This window comes from Bacillus rossius, chromosome 2, assembly GCF_032445375.1.
Source record: "Bacillus rossius redtenbacheri isolate Brsri chromosome 2, Brsri_v3, whole genome shotgun sequence".
In the NCBI taxonomy this organism is placed as follows: domain Eukaryota; kingdom Metazoa; phylum Arthropoda; class Insecta; order Phasmatodea; family Bacillidae; genus Bacillus; species Bacillus rossius.
The window spans coordinates 7,097,835-7,119,062 of NC_086331.1; positions in this window are offsets into that span (position 1 = coordinate 7,097,835).

Below are 21,228 nucleotides of genomic sequence, written 5' to 3' on the forward strand. Positions count from 1 at the left end.
GCTTTCTTTACAAATTAAATTACTGTTCTTAGTTTCTCAGTATTCGTTAAACAATGTGCAAATTCTTGATAATTATTATTATTTTTTTTTTTTCGGTTTCCGTTTATTACCATACTTCTTTCGTTCTTCAAAAAAAATTAAGTGTCCTTACAGTGTTTCAATTAATTAAACTCTTATCTCGTGAAGGTTGGTGCAACTCCTCGAAGTCAGTGTTGTCGAGAAGAGTAGCTCCCTGGGCTGGCCATCAGCAAACACCACTCAACTCCAACAGCTACTGGACTGGCTTCCAGGGCAGCTCACAACTTCTCCCCACATCTGCTTCGGAGTTGTGCCATCCTCATCACGAACAGATTACAATTCTGAAACATCATCAACAGGCATTACCATCACGCCTGACAAATACAAAACTAACTACTAAACTGCAATCGATGGGCAAGGATGCAAACACACAAAAAAATAAAATTAATTAATTCAACTGCTAACATAAAGTATCCCACCCTTAGCATAATCTAATCAGGCAAATAATTTGATAGGAAAAACTTAAGGAAGGGAAACATGACCTCCAATGATTTTCCCTAACTCTTGAGTCTTGATCTTCTCTATACAGCAAATAGTCCCCACGAAGTAACTGGGTTGAAGGTCAGTTCACATGACCCACCCATAACCTCTTCTACTCTTCTTTTCTTCTGGGGGCAACCACAATGCCCACCAATCTCTCTCCATGGTGCCGAACCAGCTATCCCATGAGAGTAAACAACGTAGTCAATAGAAGCGCAGAGGGGAAACACCAATCTCTGGCTTGTCGAGTCATAAAACTGCTTTATCTTCTTCTTCTTCTGAGTAAAAATATCTGACTAACCTTGCTTCTATTCTTCCAAACAGTAAAAGTTCATCAGGTATCTTCATGAAAGAAACATTCTAACTAATAATTCTTCATTTTTCTTCTTCTTTATTTCTGTTAGTTGTAATAGAAGGCCATGTTAGGGAGGTTATAGGGAAAAAGAGTGGCCAATTCCCACCCCATCACCCACCTAGATCATGACTAATTAACTTTTAAACTTTCTATTTCAAACAAATTAAAAAAAAAACATTTTTTTTTATTCAAACTTTTAAACTATAATTACTTTTACTTCATAACCTCAAAAGCTAATCAATAATTCTAAATGAAATTGTGATTTACTGCATCCTTGTTCCATCCGATCTGTTTGTTTATAACCTTTCTTGTAAAGTATAAAATTTTCAAACATTACTAATTCAAAAAAAAATTAAATTCTGGTGTCCTTTGAGTTACAATTAACTTTACTATTTCTTAGCTTGAAATAATTTAAGTTTTCAGAACTATTTCATTGTCTAATTCACAACACTTAAAAATCAACTCAAAACAACAAATCATCAAAATCAATAAGATCATCTGACCTACCTATCAGTACTGTGAACTTGAACTGTTCGTACACATTTATAATAAGCTATTGTATTTAAATTCCAACCTAAATAAGGTTTAAAAAAAACTACTAATCCCTCTGTAAATTAAGAAAATTAACTTTAAAAATTAAACTTAAGGTATTAGTTCTTTTTGACAGCTACCACAACTCACTAGTTCCATTACATTACTATAACCTAAAAAGTTCTGTAAATAATGTTTATAACAAAAAAAAACTCCAGTTACTGTCTTCCATAAAAAAAAATAAAACTTTACATGACCTTATTAATCTCCACTTGTAAGTCCATGGCTGCCAGCTTTCTCTTCTCTTGAATCTTCAGTCTTGGCTCTTGTTTCAGTGATCTTGTATCTTGTCTCTCGAACTCTTGTCATCTTGTAAACTGGACTGCTGCTCAGCTCATCTTAAGGAATCTGTAACAGTTTCAAAAATACATGTTAATTTAAATTACATAATTCCTGTTCTTTGGTCCTAAAAAAAAATTGTATTATTAGTACACATTACCCTGAAACAACATTATTATTCATTGTTTATTACTTAAAAAAAATGCTTTACCATAAAATACTTTTTTGTTCTTTTCATTAGGCCTATTTATTTTCCTTCTTCTTAATTAAATTCTGCTTCAAATGTTAATCTTAACTTAAGACCTACCATATATTTATTATTCATTACCTACATTATTTATGTTACCCTAAAATTCCCATAAGTTTCTAATACTTCCTATCAAAGACATTCTCTCTAAAAAAAAATTTACTTGTGACTCTTAACTTAACAAACTTAAAAAAAACTTTTACACTAGACTTAACTTATTATTCATTCTTAGTTACTAAATTTCTATATGTAAACTTTAGTACTTACAAACAAAAACTGCCTATTTCTCTCTACCTCTTAATCTCTTTCAATTATTACAATAATAATGTTACCTTGCATCTTTAAACTTTCTTCTTTTCAATTAAATTAGACATCTCATAACAATAAAAATTCTGCCTATACTCTTCTTATGGGTGTACAAACCAACAACAAAATTTCAAATTCTCAAGTTTCCTTATATTTAAATTATGCAATACAAATAACCTCTGTGGTGCCTGTACCCTTTAGGCCTACCACCTTCTCCTCTCACAGCATAACTCTTATTCCTCGGGGTCTGTATTCACTGTTCCAAATCAAATATCTCAAATAAATTAAAAACAAATTTATTATTTTAAGAAAACAAAAATTTACATTGACTTTACTATGGAGCCTGGAAATCTCAATGTCTCACAGCAGCTAACATGACTAAATCCCATGGAACCCCAGGTTTACATAACCTGTGCCCAAAAATTTAAGCATACCAGGCTTTCCCTGCACTGGTTTTACAGCATCACACACTATTTAGGGCCCCTGATCTGCCATCAGTCCCAAGGAGTTTTCCCACAACCCCTCTCTACACAAGCGCCTACCGCATTCCTCTCAATTGGCTATCGGTTTTACGGCATTCTTTTGGGATCCGACCATCAAGTTAGGGCTAATCAAACACTAAACCTCCATACTTCCAAACTAATGTAAATCAATTAAATTTTCTCTGTAAATTCTAAAAATCAAAAAAAATTATTCCAACATGCCAAAGAAACTTCCAAAAAAAAATTCATAATCTTATCTTCAAACCATTAAAATTAAAATAAATAGATTACTCTGTCTCCTTAATAACTGTAAACTGTCAACCAAATATCATGTCGTAAACTTAACTCTGCTTACTGACTCTTAATCATAAAATCTCATTCGTCCTAATTAATAAACAACCAATTTCCTTGAAATCTCACTGTATCTCTCACACTCAAACTTCACTGGCTGAATATCTCAATAAATTCAAAAACAATTATCTACACTCTTAAAGAAATTCCTCCCCAATTATTCAAACTTCTTCACATTATTTTATTTCATTACTTAAAACACCTTACTCAAAAAAAATTAATTAATTATCTAGCTATCTTCCATTATTATTTATTTACCGAACAAAACTTTCTCCTAAATTAATTTAGTAAAATTCAATTTCACATTAGGCAAGTACACTAACTCTCTACAGCAATGTTTCTCATTTCCCTCCTTCCTAACTGAATCCAATCTTACTTAACCTCCAGGGAATTTACCTCACAAAATAACCAAAAATTTCACTGTAGTGCCTATCTGCTATAGGCCCACTACACAGGGGGCTCTAACCCCACCAACAAACTTCATTGAAATGGTACCCTATCCCATACAGGATAGCCACTTCGGTACTACCATGGGGAACTCCTGCCCCAAACTACTCACAACTCTCAGGATTCTCCTGACCCTTAATTCCGTAGTCAGCCCATCTCCTATGGTCTGCGCTACAATTCCCTTTCTTCCCAGGGACACAACGCCTCACCTTAGGGTCCCTCGCCCTAATGAAAACATTAATTTTGTCTCTCTGTTCTTTTGGAGTAAATTCCCTCTACACACAAAATCTAGCCTTCCCAGTTTTCTCAATGCTTATCGATTTTATAGTGTACCTCCTTAATAATGTTTACAAATCCCAAAAAAATATTTTTAAAACCGAGGTAGAATTTAACTAACAAAAACATAAACAACTTACAACGAAACACTTCTAGCCTATACATCATACACTTCTTAAATTAAATTACTTACATACTGAAAGTTCCTCTTCTCCTAAAACACACTTAAATTTAAATTTATTTAACCAATAGTCTATTTTCTTATCGCTAAGTTACCGTACAGCTGATCAAAACAAGGTCACGGCCTGTCCACGTCTCCGTATGAGCCCGTGACGTCACCGAATTCCATCAGGTGCGCCAACCCTCGCTTGCGGTTCCTCCGTTCTCCGCTAGGTCTCAGCACCTCCCCGTCACGTGTTCACTCTGCCACGTCCACTGACGTGTCGTTCTGAAACAACTCTCAACATTTTTCTAATTAAAACAAAACATCACTATAAATTCTATAACTCTCTTTTACATAAACTCTCGTTTTCTCTTTAATTCCTTTCTAACGTTTATCCTTCCCTCGACTGATTTAATTCGTACGTCTCGTCTCCTACGCGCACGAAAACAAAACAAACTTCTCTTGAAAATAATTCCTATTTACGACAAAAAACTTTATTTTAAATTATAATTCTCTTAACCTACAATCTTAAAATGAACTTCAATTAAATTAAACCACTTGCATTATCTCTAATAAGCATTTAACTTATAACGTATTCTCCTCACGTAATAATCCCCGATATAAATCTACAATAAATTCAACGACTTAAAACAACTTATCACTATAAACTTTATCCTTACAAGTATCCTCAAATAAACATCTGTTACGTCAAAAAAAATCTCAAAGACTTCCTCCACTTAGATTAAATTCCGTAATCCTCTCCTCAAGTAAACTCTTAATAACCTGCTATCAGAAGCTGAAACTAACTTAATAATAAACATAAAAATCTACCTCTCTCTCTCTCCAGAAATAGAACCTATCCGGCGAACTCTACCATTTCTGTCACGTGTTCCTAGCCGGTGCCACCGCCATTTCAGTCACGATCCACCTTCAGAGGGGGGGGGGGGGGGCGAGAATCGTAGCTCTTTACATAGAAACAACTCGCTTGGCATCAACTAGTCTTAACTTCATAAAATACTTTACTGTACCTAGGATCATAGGTTCGTCATCCCGTACAGGATGTCTGGTGAGAGCTGAACTAAGGAGATTTTGCAAAATAACATAATACTTAATTAAAATTATTTTATTCTTAAAGTCAAATACTCAACATCATTTTAAAGAACATTTAAATAGCGGGATTACAATTTAAAACAATAATCTCTTTACTTCCTTAACGATTGAACGACCTTACAAGAGAGAGAATGAGAGAACTTCACTAAACACTTCCCTAGTCCTTCCGAATACCTCAAATCATAATTAATACTTAAAATTAAAACAAAGATAAGTCCATACTCACATTTTCCGAAAAGCCTTTCTTGATCGATTACTTTAAAAAAATAACGTAGGGGCCTCTCCTGCCCTTGAAATCCCGAACGAACATTACATTTTAAAAACTATGACGCGTGACCCCTGACGAGGGCCATAGCCTCCGCCCGAAAGCTTGACGACTACATTATGACCTAACTTAAATTAAACGACTCGTGGCCTCTGGCGTCGACCATAGCTTCCGCCCGAAAGCTTGAATTCCTACATCACGAACGAACTAACAACTCGTGACCACAGGTGAGACGCATAGCCTCCGCCTGAGTGAGCCTGAATTCCTACATCACGAACGAACTAACAACTCGTGACCACAGGTGAGACGCATAGCCTCCGCCTGAGTGAGCCCCGAGTCACCACTCACTTGCGCTTAAATTCGCGCGCCCTGCCGCGCCTACCATAACAAAAGCTCGTTATTGAAGTCAAATTTACTAAACAACTAACTAGAACATCTGGGAAGACTACCCCCCCTCTACCCCAATGTGCAGGCCACACCGCGCGGCTTGTTACGACAGCGCGCCCCAGTAACTGCGGCCCGTGGCTGCGCCAGCGCGCGGCCAAACAAACAAACAAAATTCTGCAAGCCCGCAGCGCGCCGCGCCGGCCCCGTGCCCCAATTACATGGTCACGCCACTTGCGCTGACGAGTGAACAGAGCAGCCAGCCCAGAGTCCCGTCAGTAAAGTCCCTAAATTTGATTTCAACAACCCTGCAAAATTTCAACCCGCGACAATATATTTATTTCTCAGTTATTATACATTTACAAATGTTTACAATCGTCAAAATACCGCATGTAATTTGAAGTGACTAGATGCACTCACATACAAGCTTGCTTTCGTGAGTGCTAAATTTCTTGGTTAATTAAGTGAATATTGTTAACAAAGTGAAAAAAAAGGGAAATAAATTATTATTATCAGTTGCCGCGACATGATTTCGACATGATTCAACACGTCCAGACGAGGCAACCCCGTTCGATTTCGTCTCATCAACTGGGACCCCCTGTCCGTTTTATTCGGGTTAGGTTCGTCTCCATTCGATTCGACTTTCAACTTACAAGTGACTCTTTCGTCACGTCCACGAGTCGAACTACACGATTCACTTCCGAATCGTCATGGTGCGGATGCACCTTTAGTCGTGCCTGTTGTTTTGACGTGAATACGTCTTTAAAATTTCTTCCGTAATGGGAGGCAATTAAAAAAAAAACGAATAAAATCTGGGGATACAGTTTGGTGTTGCAGCTACATATCTATCATTTCCATCCAAAATTTAATTACGCCACTGGATAGCTCAAGAATTCGTTACGCTAGGTGAGGACTGTGACGCATCGCGCGCGGTGGAGGGGGAAGCGCCGCCATTTTGAGGTCATTTAGCTGCGTTTAGAGATTTCCACTTAGTATAACTGTTGACTCGCAGAAGCTACGACGTTCGTTTGAGTTTCAATCGTCAGCTCTCGTCAAAATCTATCGATTGAATATATAAAATATTAGTGTAAAATAGTTACAGTGAATATATATGGTGTTAAAATTAAAAATATATATTACCTGTTACGTACACGTATTCATGTACAACACTCGGCCGTGTCCATGACACAGCCACAACACGTTTTTTTTCGACTCGTATCGTCAAAATGCGGATGCGCCTTTAGTCGTGCCTGTGGTTTGTGGCCGGCAGTGTTTACTGGCCGCTTGCCTTATCGGCCAATCGCGCGGCTCGTTTGCAGACAGTCGCCGGTCGCTACTGCCTTGGGGCGGCCTTCGAGGCTGCAATTACCCGCCGGAGGAGCGGATGTTACCAGGCGGGCACTTACCGCGCGTCCCTGAGCAAGGGTCAGTGGGACACGCGCGTCTGGTAGCCCCGTCGACCTTACGTGCAACACGTTCTCCACCTCATACGTGCTCATTTCGCTTCCGACGTGTTGTGTTTCTGCACATTTAAAAAAAAAATGGTTGTCTGAAAAGTCGGTTTACGGACGATAGTTTAACGTGACAACGTCATAACAAAACATTGATGAAATGATTGCATACTATTATGAATAAAATTGAATCATTTTTATTTTAATAATAAAAGAATGAATACTTGAAATTATACTAGTAATCAGATTTTTAAAATGCAAGAATAATTAACCTTTATTGCAGAAATTATTGTTGTTGTAATAAGCAATGAAAACCACATTAACTTTTCACTTCACTTTATAAACAGTCGACGAAACAGTTCACGTGTAGATGACTTGTAATTAATTTCAAAAACTGGCGTTTAGCTATAAAGTTTAAATATAATTATGAACAAGTTTTCGTATAAATAAACTGTAATCAAATATCTATCATCAATTATATGAATCACCAAATTTTTTTTAGTCAATTGTAACATAACCTATTATTACTGCACTCGCCGACAGCGTAACGGAACTATGAGCGTAACGGGACACAGCGTAACGGAACAATGTGCGTAACGGGACACTTTTTCGTGCGTGCAGCCGGCGTTCATCGATTTATTAGACGTTGTCACGTCAAAAAGGCATTAAGTGCAATTATTTAAAGTTACGTGTATTGCTGCGGTCGCTCGCGACACTAAATAATAACAGCATCTAATCATGTAGGCTGCAGTTGTATAGGCACGGCGGGTCCAGCCCGGATTGTTTGCAAGCGAGAAATGTGGCGGACGTGTGCGTGAGACGGTGGGTTGTCTCGGGGTACTCCCGATCCCCCCTCCCACTCATTCCTATAGCAGACCTGCCAACTCTCACGATTTTGGTGTGAGGCTCACGATTTTAAGGTCCATCTCACGCCCTCACGCCAAAATAGTGTTTCCTCACGATTTTTCGGGGCCCCAAGATTTTGTTTGTAAAAGTTACAAAACAAGTTTTACGAAATCTTACAGTAACGAGTTTCAATCAATACTCGAGTCACGTAAAGGAAGCAATTTTGCGTTTTGTAGCGTGTGCCGTGCTTTTTCTATCTCGCATAGTGGAAGAGGAGACATTGTGAAACATGTCACTACAAAAAAAAACACAACTAACACGTGAAGTGTATTGCTTCCAATAAAAAAAAATTAATTTTTCTGTGAACAGTGATAATAGTGTTACACGAGCAGAATGTTATTTTACATCTTTTTTAGTTGCGGCCCTGCATGATCACTACACGACAGCGCTAAATTATGTTCAACTAAATTAAATCTGCAACCTATAATTTGTTGAAATAAATTTTGAAGCAGAGACCATGTAACAAAACATATGTGCCTACAGGTATGTCACTTAAATTTAAAGATTCTCATTTGTTGTTTTTTTATATCTAACCTGTATTTATGTGCCTGAAAGTTTTTATCGAGTACCTCATGATTTTTTAAATTTGAATGTTGGCAGGTCTGCTATAGTGATTATTTTGTCATCACTCCTAAACGTGTCCAACTACGTCGATGTCACCGAGATGTGTCACCCTAATTCATTCATTCTTAATGCGGTTTGTTCCGTAAGCTCCAATAATAATCCACGCACGTTCAATATTCATGTCACGAAGGTACAGATGTAAACGCTACAAATATGCAAGTACATGGCCTCGTACATATTAGTCACAGGTGTTCCACAAAGAATCGTTACAGATGTTATAATAATTGTACTGGATAATATTATAAATGTGGTTCAGAATAAAATTGACAGAATTTGAGTTACTTTTTAAATCGCTGTTAGAATTGTTTTCGTGCTATAGTTGGGGTCCTGAAAATCTTAATATAACATTTTACGGTGTTATTATTTCAACAGTGAGTAATATTTATTGTTAATTGATCATTATTGATTGATCAATTAGTATTGATATCATGAGCAGTTATTTTGAAATGAGTAATAATTTAGTTGATTCATGTTTATTTTGAATATATATATATATTTTTTTTTATCTTGCTGCGTTTTACCCCTTACGGTATACTTACTAGTCGATGTTTAAATTGCCAAAGAAGTTTCACTTCTATCACATGTAGGCCTACTGTGTTACACACGCTCTTTTTTATACTTAAAAAATTATGTAATTTATAAACAACTTAAAATATAACATACTTAATACCCAGTAAATTAAAAGTCAATGATCATTAAAAAAAATTCGCTTTCATATTAACAAAAGTTTAAATAATAGAGAAAAAATGTGGTCTCCGCGCAAGGCTCGAATCAATGCTTAATGTTCCTAGATTAGTATGAATTTGTTGACTGATTCTTTATTCTGTGAAAGACACTGAAAGATCTCTTGCTTGAGCGACACAAACAGGACACGCAGTATATGCGCACGAAACACAATTTTTGAATAAATAGATAAAATTTTAAAAAAAAAAAAGTGTAACATATCGATGAGTTTCAGAAATCTGCTCTCATTTCTAACTCCGAACAAAATTAGACTCGATGTATATTTAATGTGTCACGTAACAGATATTTTTGACGTGACGTCTTATAAATCGATGAACGCCGGCTGCACGCACGAAAAAGTGTCTTGTTACGCTGTGTCCCGTTACGCTCATTGTACGCTTGCGCCGCATCTATCTCTCTTCCACTCGATTGGAACAACCATCGATTTGACTTTTTCGAGGCACATTAAACTTTAAATTTATCAATTAAATTGTAAATTTCATTTCACTCCTTCTTTGTATCCATACAAAAGAGTGATAATTCAATAAAAATGATTCAATTTTATTCATAAAAGTATGCAATCATTTCATCAATGTTTTGTTATGACGTTGTCACGTTAAACTATCGTCCGTAAACCGACTTCACAGACAACAAATTTTTTTTTGAAGCCACCCTATTTATTATCTGCGTGTTCAGTAATACACACCACTGTTTCTTGCGAGAGATTTCGGCTCTTTGTAGTTACAAGTCATTTGATTGTTACTCCAAGCATACTGTAGACAACTGGATTATATATATATATATATATATATATATATATATATATAATATATACACTCACATATAACTCGATTATGCTTCGCCTAGTGTAGGTGTGCGTTGTGCACACTGTAACACGCCGTCCGTAACTGAATGAACGCGGTATACAAATCAAGTTGCGAAAATAAATGAGTTACTGGTTGCAATAGAAGCCGTCAAACTCATTATCTTTGAAATAACATCTCCCTCACGCAACTTCCCCCTGTCGTGGCCGGCAGGTTTTTCATTTCCTTATCATCAGTTTTGCAACATTCCACCACCGCCAAGCGATAACCGAAGCCCATGGACGTAAATCTCGGGGCGGTTACCCCCCCCCCCCCCCCTTCCAGGGAATCAAATAGCTCTTAATTAAGGGACTCCGCTTGCGCTTGCTAAATCGTAACTGTGAAATTGGAATCCTACGGATTTTCGCCCACAACCAAACCTTCTCCTCGTTTAAGATTAAACAAAATATCTTACATATTTTTTTTTTGTCGCTCCTCGTAGGATGTTATCATAACTTTCTTCCAGGCAGATTTTCGTTTAAAAAGTTACCACGGCCAAGACTGTAAACGCGATTTGATCATTTCGCGTAAATTAAGGTTTACATTTTTGTAATTTTCGTCCTGATATTAGGGTAGATCTATAAGCATTAAAAAAAGGTTTACGGACGATAATTTTACGTGATAACGTCATAAGAAAACATTGATGAAAAATTGCATACTTTTTAATTTTCAAATATTATTTACAGTTTTTTGCAAATTTAATTTAAATAATTTGTTTAAATATAACCACGAACAATTAGTTAACCCGTTTGATATTATAGAAGATTTTCTCGCACGGTGGTTGGCCGGTTCTTGCACACTCGGCTCAGGCGGAACGTGACAATTTTTCGTGCGTGCAGCCGGCGTTCATCGATTTATAAGACGTGATCACGTCAAAAATAAACACTTGTAACTTGTACAAATTCACTGGTATTTACAAAAAATTTTTAGTACATTTGTAGGACAAATCTCTTTCATGTTTCATAACTTGCAGGATAATCTACCTGCAACTTGTAACGTTCGCTGTTTTTTAATAGGCCCTAGATGGACAGTTAAAAAATTCAATGGGGCCAGTGTTTTCTATGCGTGAGTTACCGAGTGGATATGACACTATCACCTAGTTCTTACTCTAGGAAGTAAGTGCATACTTTAGAGGCTGTTTTTGAACGTAGCAAGTTCGTGTAACATCTACTTTTGTAGAAGTTGCGTACTGCACAATTGTCGGTATTTTGATAGGGTTTAACGCCGCATGGAGGCCAACGAAGAAGGGATCTACAAGATTGAGTGGCTCCGGACATGAATATGAGTCATGCCGGGCATGAATATGAGTCATGCTGGGGTGTAGGTATCGAACACACGACCCTCGACATGAGGACCTTAAGTACCAACCTGTCAAGAGTGTGAACTTAGTTATGCTTGCGTTGGATCATTTTCCATACGAGTCTGGATGTATTACTTGTAAAGCGCGTCTCAAATTATTTTGCAATGTGCATATTAATAAACATCTACTCTCTGTTCACGATGCACGTTTCCGGCCGTTAGCACCGCCATCGTTTCGGTGTGCGCTGTTGCCACGTGTACACCCGAGAGCTGCAAAAGTTTTAGACACAACTTTGTAATGTAATGCACAATTTTAAAATGCATCTGAAACATTTTATCTTGAAAGAAAAATTTGTATTGAGAATATTGGAAATACATTTACGTGTTGTTTTACATCAAGGCCATCAACTGATCATATTCAAGTTTTTTTTTTTTTTACTTCTAAGAAGATTCAACTTAAAAAGAAATATTATATGATTTGATATTAAATGTTTTTCTCTGCTGCCAAAATATATATTTTTATTCCTGTAAAATAATAATTGGATAATAAAGCTCGAGGTTCTTTCGCGAACATTGTCCGGAGTTGCTTGACTTCTGGGCTCCAAGTCGTTTCGAAGCGAAGAGTTTATCAACGTTTCAGTCGACCTTCAGTCGCCATCTTCAGGGTAGCAGTTAGGCACTCCGGAGCCAAATGTTTGAATTTTTAGTTTGCACGCGAGTTTGGAAGTCGCGTGGTATTCATCTCGAACGGAACTTAGTTCTGGTATGCCGGAGTAGGTAATTGCTACCCTGAAGATGGCGACTGCAAGGTTAGCCGAAACATCGAGAAATCTTCGCCGTCGACATGGCTGGAACACAGAAGCCAGGCAACTTCAATAACATTTGGTGTTTCATTGAGTTATTTTCCTTCTTTCAGGATGTCTGCAACTGCAAAAATACTATCAATATACACAGGGGCGCAACAACTTAATTTCCAAAGGTAGGGGGGGGGGGGGCAATACACCTTTTTATAAAGAATCATCGATCCCCCCTATTGATGCGGGGGTCCGGGGGTCCTCTCCCGGGAAAATTTGTATTTCAAGGTGGAAAATGGTGCTATTTAAGCAGTTTTACTATCTAATAAAAGATTACACAGCAATTTCTTTGCCCCCGTTTGCCCCCACCTCAAGGTTTCAGAGGGGGGCAAAATACCCTTGCCCCCCCCCCCCTTGTTGTGCCCCTGAATATACACTATTAAATAGTCTTAGAAAAACCAAAAAATAGTAAATCATATAATATTAAAATTTATTATGAACAAATATGTTGTGCAAATGAAGAGTTTGGATGTTAAGAAGCCTGGTAACAACAATAGTGCAAACTAAGTGTGAGAGCCTGTATAGGCGTGGCTGGAAGAAGCACAGATGCGTAGCTGGTCGCCTCTGGGGGCACCTGACTGGCGCTCGCCCTTACGTAACACAACCAGTTGCTGGGCGGGATGGGCGTCTAACAGCGTGCCGGCCGGGAACCAGTTCCCTAGCTGGGGCCGCGGTCCGTCCGAGACCCTCCCGGCCCGGTTTCCTGCAGCACCCTCTACCCTACTGCACTGTCTGCACTGTCTACACGCTCTACACGCTCTACACGCTCTACACGCTCTACACACTCTACAGCTTTCATTTCACTCCTTTGTATCCATACAAAATAAAGATAATTCAATAAAAATGATTCAATTTTATACATAAAAGTATGCAATCATTTCATCAATGTTTTGTTATGACGTTGTCACGTTAAACTATCGTCCGAAAACCGACTTTACAGACAAAATTTTTGTTTTGTTTTTTACAGTAGACGAATACCTTAAAGATTAGAAATAACATGTAATGCCATTTAGGGCTTATTCATAATTCTCGTGTCTTTGCAGTAAAATTATTTCATCTCAAAGAATTGTTATAGTTCAAATTATTTGTGAATTAAAGTTTTGTATTAAAATACAATGTAACGTGGTGGATTTTTTTTCAAGTTGTTATAGCTAGATCTGAATACTAGCCTAATGGATCCCTTAGCTAAGGGATCCACCAAAAGTGCATCGTAGTGGACGCGGTTATCTTTGCATTGCTTCCGAATTCTCTATAGGGTTGCTGATGCATCCCTACATCCGTCTACTAAAGTCGAGGTTTCTAGGGAGGCGACACTCGCATCCACTAACGCGTCAAAACATCCATTAGCTCCGGAATCGAGTTTCATTTTGTTAGTATATGATATTAGTTAAGTTTTTTGGCATAAGATTTGTTTAAAACGCTGTAAGCGTAAGTGATTACTCAAATAGATACAATAAAAATTATCGAAAGTTGAACTTTAAAGAAGTTGTATTTAATGCTCATTTTAAGTATTTTTAATATTGTGTGATTCATAACAAAATATTTATTTTGATCGCTGACATTTATAACAGTTACGCTACATTAATTTTTTTTTTAATTGGTCGTTGTTATTTACTTTTTTTTCTGAAGATTTGTAGATATCACGACTACAAATGGTTTTCTTGCACATTAGTACGACCAACTATCAACAGGTGGTTGTAACAGTAAAAGTATTCGGATACTATCCATCCATTAGAAATGTTCCTTTACAATTGTGGCTGCATTTTCTAAGGCATGCAGGGATGTGTGTGCTATGGACGCATCCCTATGTATTCTGATACAGCTTATTTTTCTCTTGCGTCCTTGAATGTTAAGTGCAAATGTACTCTGTATTTTTGGCTAGACCAATAACATAATTATGTTCCATTGGCTGAGTATAAAATGAAATAAAAAAACTTTTAAGGCGTACCGATAGCCTCGGGCAGCATTTAGACCTTTAGTAGTGTGTAGCTATATACGTATTCGTGATTTATCTGCACTCAAAGTTTGTCGGGCGAAATCTGACTCACAACAGCTGTATATTAAGTTTTGTAACTGGTTGCTCTGACAGGTGCTGGTTGGAAATGCATGAGCCGTATGGATGCAGATAAAAACTCAGTGTTGACCTTGTGGTTTGCTCTGGCGGCCATTCTAGAACGCTGCGAAGTCTGTATTGCTATCAGGAGAGTGTGTGAAAGATGAGGAATATAACTATAGATCGCCGATGTATATGAGTTTACTGAGTGGTGTAAGCAAGTTTAGTATGTAATTTATAGGTTTTCGTGAAAAACTTGGCATAAATAGAATTGGTTGCAGGGAAAGGCCAAAACAAGCATTTTGACGCGATAACGTCTTATAAATCGATGAACGCCGGCTGCACGCACGAAAAATTGTCACGTTCCGCCTGAGCCGAGCGTGCAAGAACCGGCCAGCCACCGTGCGAGAAAATCTTCTATGATATCAAACGGGTTAAGGCGGGCTCTTTAACTAATTGTTCGTTATTATATTTAAACAAATTATTTAAATTAAATTGGCAAAAAACTGTAAATAATATTTGAAAATTAAAAAGTATGCAATTTTTTCATCAATGTTTTATTACGACGTTATCACGTAAAATTATCGTCCGTAAACCGACTTTACAGACAACCCCCTTTTCTTTCTTTTTTTGTTAAAGAACATACGTACGGAAAAGCAACTCGGCAAAGTTTCATGCTCGGTAAGTTGCGCGCAAATTGGAACCCCCCCCCCCCCCTCCCATCCATCCCCTGTATTAGGCGTAGTGACGTATCACGTCCAGGTTCTCCAAATTGAGCAGGTTTAGGCTCGATTACATTGAGCGAGTTTACAAGCTGTTATCTATCGGACTGACCGGTTGATGTTATACTGCCGGGTTTTCACACCGATATATTTGAGCTGTCCGCTTTCAGTCTCTAGGCGTATTTAAGGACGGTAACTTACGAGATATCTGCCAAGGTTTTTGAACTTACTTTTACACTTCTGTGTCTACTTACAAGAGAATATCTCTCACCACTGATTCAAAAAGAAAGGAAATGTTTGTTGTCTTCTCGAACAACTAGAATGCACGTGGCTACAGTAAGCCACAAAACTGCCATCATGCTGATAGAATTTGGTTTTCATTTCCGTTTATTACTATGTTACCGTTTTAATTTCAGGAACTTGAAACTAAGTGTAAGTGCTTCCAGAAAATGTGAAATCGTCCTCTTGAGACCATTTTAAGCAGCGCGTGTGTTTATTCAGAGCTGAATTCTGTATAGTTTTTGGAAATGGTACGTAACGAGCATACCAGGCAGACTTGGTGTTGTGTGGTCAGGCCTAATCGGTATTTGGCCTGGAAGCGGAGACGGGTTTTGGGTACGGCGGCGCACATGTGGCCGACTTGAGACGGGTCGTTACCACATCGCCGACAGCTAGAAAACTGCTGTGTACCACAACGCCGAAATAACAACTGAATGAATTTGTGTGTGTTTCTTAAATGTACCTTTAGGGCGTATGTCCCGTTCCAGGTCATGATTTTAGATTTATATTAATCACTGATCAACTTTTAGACATTTTCAATCGTTTAACTTTCATGAAATGAAAAAAAGATATAGTTGCATACTTTTTGCATAATTAGCTGCCGAAGTTACATTTTTAACCTTTTTGGGTTGTACAAATAAGGAGAATTTAATTTATTGCAGAACTGAAACTTTTTAGGATTAACTGCTATGCCACTGGCTACTTCAAGAAATGGTTTGCATTTCTTTCAGAAAATATTAATTAATTTTACCTGACATTTAAAAATTCTCAAAATTTGTATGATCTTGACAGCCAAGAAACATGAAATGAGTTTTTGTGATAGAAATGCAAACCATTTCTTGAAGTAGCCAGTGGCATTGCAGTTAATCCTAAAAAGTTTCAGTTCTGCAATAAATTAAATTCTCGTTATTTGTACAACCCAAAAAGGTTAAAAATGTAACTTTGGCAGCTAATTATGCAAAAAGTATGCAACTATATATATTTTTCATTTCGTGAAAGTTAAACGATTGAAAATGTCTAAAAGTTGATCAGTGATTAATATAAATCTAAAATCATGACCTGGAACGGGTCATACACCCTTAACGCCGAAATACCACAATCAAACCAAACCTTACCTAACCTAACCTAACCTAATATAACCTAACTTAACCTAGCCTATCCTAGCCTAACCTAACCTAACCTAATCTAAACTAACCTAATCTAAACTAACCTAGTCTAACCTAGTCTACCTAACCTAGTCTAACCTAACCTAGTCTAACCTAACCTAGTCTAACCTAACCTAACCTTTGTGGCAGTCCTGCAATGACATTTTTCGGCGTTAGTGTATTTCGGCGTTGTGGTAATTCGGCGTTGTGGTACACAGCAGTTTTCTAGCTGTCGGCGTTGTGGTCAATTTGGCATTTCGGAGTTGTGGTATTTCGGCGTTGCGGTGCGTCCCCCTTGAGAAGACTCATGTTGGCTCATGTGACTCATGTGACTCATGTGACTCACGCCGGTTCAGACGCACGACTTGCATGAGTCGACATCCTCGCCTCTGTGCCCCACGTCAGTGCAAGTCAACTCGCGGCGGTCAACTGACTGTTTATGCACGAACATGCGTTACTTATCTCGTCGAAGCACCGTAACATTTCAAATGATTTATCGTAACGCAAGTAAAACAAAGATATTTCTTCATTCTTTTGTACGAAATAGTATCCAGACTTTTTTGGGGGGAAAAAATTCAGATATGCAAGAACTTAAGTTTCTAAAATTAAGGCAAGACTACAATAACGTATAAACGGCATCAGTGTCTGAATACGGCACACGAAGCCGTAGCTTACACGCAGACTCGAACCAAGAATATAATATATAATATAATAATTTATTTCCCATTTTTTTTTACACTTTGTTGACAATATTCACTTAATTAACCAGGAAATTTAGCTAGCACTCACGAAAGCAAGCTTGTATGTGAGTGCATCTAGTCACTTCAAATTACATGCGGTATTTTGACGATTGTAAACATTTGTAAATGTATAATAACTGAGAAATAAATATATAAAATATTACATTAGTTATATAAATATGAAAGTTAAAAAGAGCAAATTATTAAAACGCAATATTATGTATAAACAAAAAAGTATAAATTATATAATTGTTACATGAATAAATGAAAATTCAATTAAATAAAAATTAGTATTTAAGTAAAGTACAGGTACAAAGTTATAACAATATATAAAACTAACTTAAATACTAAAGCCATCTCTTCATCAGTTAAATTATGTAGCCAAATATTAACATATTTTTTCATTTGAAAATAATTTTTGGTTTTTAGTTTTGCAGGAAGAATAACAACAATTTTTGGAAGCAAAAATTCTAAAGATCTCTGAGATATTGTTTTATGAAATTGAGGGATTTGTAAATTTATATTCTGTCTATGTCGTGTGGGATAGTTATGATCTATATAATTTAACTGATTATCCCTTTGATACATATTAATTATTGCAGCTCTAATAAACAATCTTTTAATATCAAATACATTTAATAGTTTAAAAAGTTCCTTGGATGGGTACATGTGGTTTTTTTTTTAAATAACTCGTAAAATAAGTTTTTGAATTGTTATAAGTGGCTTAATTGACGTTTTACTCATCCCTCCCCAAGACAGAATACCATATTGCATAACAGACTGAAAAATAGCAAAGTAAACCATTCTAATACCTTCAATAGATAATATTGTTCTTAGTTCAACGAATTTATACACCATTTTTCGAATCTTGTTCGTAAGATAAGAAACATGTTTATCCCATTTTAAAAAAGAGTCGAGAACTATACCTAAGTATTTTATATCCTGTACTCTTTCTATGACACTACATTTTTTACAGTTAACGTTTATTTCGTTACATACGTGAATTTTTAGTTCATGTTCGATAGGTTGACCAAAAATGTTGGCAGAGAAAGTAATATATTTGGTTTTATTTATGTTCGTTATTTGCCGTTTCAAAAACCGAAGGCCAATTGTCGGATGAATATAAAATTGCAGTATCATCTGCAAAAGAAACTATCTGCCCCGTTATGTCTAAGTTACATAGATCATTTATATATATCAGAAACAAAATTGGCCCAAGAACACTGGCTTGTGGGACGCCTATATTTATATGTAGGATGTCTCCTAATTTATTATTTACTTTGACTCTCTGAGATCTACCCTCCAAATAACTTTTAAACCAAGTATTTGCCAAACCTCTTATTCCTACTTTATCCAGTTTATCTAAAAGTATTTTATGTGAGACTGTATCAAAAGCCTTAGCAAAATCCAACATTACACCAATACATTTTTTATCTTGTTCTATGGCTTTGTGCACAAAGTTTGTTACCTTAATTAGAGCATCATTTGTACTTAAGCCTTTTCTAAACCCAAATTGGTTTACAGACAGTATTTTGTTGTTATCCAAAAATGACATTAATTGTTTTTTAACACATTTTTCTATAATTTTTGAAATGTTGCTTAATATAGAGATTGGTCTAAAATTTGAGGATGCAAAGCTACCCCCTTTATGCAATGGTATGACAATCGCTTCCTTGAGACTTCTAGGAAATTTACCTAAACTTAAGCTTAAATTTACTATATGAGCTAGAGGTTTACACAATTTATATCTTTGTTCTTTTAATATGTTTACACTTATCTTATCAGAACCCAATGCATTGGAGTTTTTAATTTCAGAAATAATTAATTGTATATCATATTCTGACACAGGAGCTAAGAATAAAGACCCTTGAACAATTTTTGTAGCAACTGAATAATTTTTGGACTTTTTACTAGAATTATTTTTAATGATTTCTGAAGCCATAGCATTTCCAACATTTGTAAATTATCCATTTAGTGTGTTTGCAGCTTGCTCAGGATTTGACATGGCATTTATTATGTTATTATCATTTAATACAGTTTTAATATCTACTTTTTCATTTTTTGAGCCAGTAACCTCTTTAATAATATTCCAAACTTTTTTAGAATCATTTTTTGCTTCAGCAATTTTTCTTTTATAATAATTGTCTTTAGTTATTCGTATAAGAGACGTAAGCCTATTTCTGTAGTTACAAAATGTTTGTCTTAGCTGCGTATTAAATGGTTGTTTGTTTAATTGTTGTTTAATTTTGTCTCGTGTTCTAATAGATTTAATCAACCCGATTGTAATCCATGGTTTTAACATTTTTACTGACTTACGTGTATTAACAGTAAGCGAACTAGCTTTGTTTATGTAATTTTCTATCAAATTTACAAAATTATCTGTTGCAATATCAACATTTTGTTCATTTAATACACAATTCCAAGACTCGAATTCAAGAAAATCAGATAAAATTTTTCCACCAAAATTAGTTTGTATATTGTTTTTCCTAAGAGACCTTTGACACACAATATTGTAGCTAACAACAGTAGCAAAATGGTCTGTAATATTAGTATGTAACACAGCAGCATAAACATCTTTTTATTTTTAATTTTTGCAAACGCATGGTCTATACAGGTTTGTATGAAAGGTGTTTTGCGTGTATATTTGTTAATACAAGATGATAAGCCATGTTTAGCAAGAATGTTTAAATATTTTTCTGTGTATTTATCATAAACAGTCGTACATATATTTTTATTAATGTCACCAACTAGCATTAATTTTGAAGTATTGTGAACGGTGAACGCATTGTCTAATGAATTAAGGAAGTCGTCGAGACACCCAGAAGGAGATCTGTAAACTGCTAAAAGCGAAGCTTGACTTGAAACAGCGGCGCCGCTGTAACTGAATGCAACAGTGACACGCAAGCAGACAGCTCCCGCGAGGACAATCTCCTCTGCGTCAGCAGCCAGCTCGAGGATTGCATTAAAATACTTTACAGTAAGGCAGTATCCGATCACCCAGTGAAATTAAGTGTACACTCAGGATTTTGAAGTTTACTGTACGAGTCAGTAAACTATTTTTCTCCAACATGTATCTAACCTATGGAATTTTATTTTTTATGGATAACTGTTGAAATCATCTCTTTATGGACCGGGCATGTCTGTGTATAAAAAAAATTGTTTTCTGTTAAGTCGGTTTACGGACGATAGTTTAACGTGACGTCATAACAAAACATTGATGAAATGATTGCATACTTTTATGAATAAAATTGAATCATTTTTATTGAATCATCACTTTTTTTGTATGGATACAAAGAAGGAGTGAAATGAAATCTACAATTTAATTTATAAATTTACTTTTATTTGCACTCGTTAATTCAAATATGATTATTACCTTAACGAAGAGATTATTTTAACTATAACTTTTATACATGTTTGCTATTTAACTTCTTCCAATCTGTGTTATTCTGTTAAGGATAGGACGATGATAGGAAAAGTAGGAAACGAATGGAGGGAGTGTTTCAAGTTTAATGTGCCTCGAAAAAGTCAAATCGATGGTTGTTTCAATCGAGTGGAAGAGAGATAGATGCGGTGCAAGCGTACAATGAGCGTAACGGGACACAGCGTAACGGGACAATGTGCATAACGGGACACTTTTTCGTGTGTGCAGCCGGCGTTCATCGATTTATTAGACGTCACGTCAAAAACATATTTCTACAGACGTTTGTGTGAAGTCATTTGAATATTTAAAAAAATACATTATTCTTTCTTTTACC